Source organism: Chiloscyllium punctatum, unplaced genomic scaffold, assembly GCF_047496795.1.
Source record: "Chiloscyllium punctatum isolate Juve2018m unplaced genomic scaffold, sChiPun1.3 scaffold_585, whole genome shotgun sequence".
Taxonomy (NCBI): domain Eukaryota; kingdom Metazoa; phylum Chordata; class Chondrichthyes; order Orectolobiformes; family Hemiscylliidae; genus Chiloscyllium; species Chiloscyllium punctatum.
Window position 1 is genome coordinate 17,501 of NW_027310319.1, and position 2,500 is coordinate 20,000.

General features: G+C 47.7%; 1 pseudogene; it reads left to right on the forward strand.

Annotated features, from left to right (window-relative positions):
- The window catches only part of LOC140473368 (28S ribosomal RNA), an 8,301-nt pseudogene that overhangs the window by 3,693 nt on the left and 2,108 nt on the right, over positions 1 to 2,500 (forward strand).

Below are 2,500 nucleotides of genomic sequence, written 5' to 3' on the forward strand. Positions count from 1 at the left end.
CCTACAGCAAAGAGAAGGAAAGGAGCATGGTCCGAAGAGGAAGAAAGCCTCTTGGAGCAACTTGAAATAAGCCTCGCTGGAGCAAGATTCATCAATGTCGAGATTGCGAAGGTCATAACAACTAAGACCACAAAGCAGATCTCAGACAAACGAAGATTGCTTCAGAAGAGACGGCTTACACAGGTAGCAGCCCCGACAACCCCGATAACATCGGTAAGAGAGGAGCATGAGACCAGACCAGAGGAGGATAATGGCTCGACTGCACAAGATGAACAACAAGTCCCATACAAAATCCCGGCCAAACTCCCTAAACACAGGGAAGTTGATGATCACATCAAACAGGCCGAAGAACTATTGCAGAAAGCCAATGATCCACTCTGTATGGCTCAAGCTCGGGGTTTGGTAGATTGTATTACAGACGAAATATACGGCGGTCATAACGAGAAAAACCCCCGCAGACGGCAAAGAGAGAACAATCGAAAGGCCGAAAAGAAGGGTAACAACAACGGGGCGAAGAAACGTTATGCCACCAAGAAAGCGGCATATAAAGATGCCCAAGAACTATACAGAAACAACAGGCGCCAGCTAGCCAGAAAGTTAATGGGTGCACCAGATACATCCCAATGCCCCATCTCACGAGAGGAACTGGAAACCAAATTCCGTGAGAAATTGTCCAAGGCGAACAACAAAGCGGACATAAGGAACTTTGCTGGTTATGCTGGCCGTGTTGATGACAACATACTCCTGGGACCAATTGGGGAAGAGGAGGTTGAAGAAGCCCTGAAAGGAATTGACAGACACAGTGCACCAGGGCCAGATGGCAAAAAACTGAAAGATCTAGAAGCCATCCAGGAGACTGACGCCTCCCGCATACCTCGCCTCTTCACCCTGTGGATAAAAACAAGATCTATCCCAGAGAGTATGAAAAAGAGCCGGACAGTGCTCATTCCTAAATGTGAGGACAAGGATCGACTAAAGAACCTAGACAACTGGCGCCCCATCACAATCGGGCCAATGCTCCTTCGACTGTTCACTAAAATTATGGCAAAGAGGTTAAGCAAGGCGGTTAACATCAACCCGAGACAGAAAGGGTTCCTGGCAGCCACGCCGGGCTGTAATGAGAATATTGCTATCCTCCAGAATGTCATCAAAGGATCGAAAAAGAACAGGAAGGAGCTAGCCGTTGTCTTTGTCGATCTGGCCAAAGCTTTCGATTCAGTCGGCCACAAACTGCTCATTGGCTCGCTAAAGAGGATGAAAACACCTACGGCCTTCGTGGATCTGATCCGCGACCTCTACACCAATAACACTACGGTGATTGAGGGCAAAGGCAAGCCCACGGAACAGATAAAGATCGAGAGAGGCGTGAAGCAAGGCGATCCGCTTTCACCATTGCTATTCAATATCGCAATCGACCCTCTGATCAGTACCCTGGAGCAGGCAGGCCAGGGAATAACCATGCCGTTTGGAGACAAAACGGTAAAATGTACAGCATTGGCTTTTGCTGATGATATCGCACTACTGAGCAACTCTCACGCTGGGATGCAAGAGAACTTGAAGATCCTCCAGTCTTATTGCGATAAGACAGGCCTAGATATTAATATCAAGAAAACCAAAGGCTTCCACTTCACATGTAAAAGGAAGACCTTCATGTACAATCATGAGGCAAAATGGAGGATAAGAAACGAAACCATCACATACATCCCACCAGGCGACACAGAGAAATACCTGGGAGCCCGGATAGACCCATGGGCTGGCGTTAAAGAGAGTGAATGGGAGGACAAGCTCAAAACCTGGGTTGAAGGCTTAAGATCAGCGCCTCTCAAACCAATTCAGAGACTGGAGCTTCTCAGAGTGCATGTCATCCCAAGATTGTACTTCCACCTGATACTGACAGAGGCGTCTCAGAACACCTTGGTGAAGCTGGACCAAATCATTCGGAATGCGGTAAAAGAATTCCTACACTTGCCACAACACGTCGCTGACGGTTTACTGTACTCAAAGAATAAAGACGGAGGTCTGGCAATACCGAAGCTCGAGATTCAAATTCCATCTGCTATTATTAGAAAGCGAGAATCTCTGGAGCGCTCAACCGACCCAATCATCAAAGCGTCCTTCCAATTCAGGGAAGAGAGCAATAAGGAAACCATCGAAGAATTTCGATCACTCAATGTACTTCGAGAAATTAAAGGTTTCCTGGTTGAGAAAAAGGTACCCGCTGGACCTACCACGGAGGAACTGGCAACAATGCTGGATGGAGGGCATTTGTCAGAAAAGCAAAGACAACGCTTACTGAAGCCTCCCAATGAGTACGGAGCGTGGCGAGAGTGGGAGTTCGAAAAATGGGGCAAGATGCTGTGCCAAGGTGACGGCATCAAATACTTCCAGGATGACAAGATTTCCAACTCCTGGATCAAACCGCATCCTAACACCAGATCGAGAAACTTTATCGCCAGCCTGCTTCTCAGATCTAATCTGTATCCGACAAGAACGACCTTGT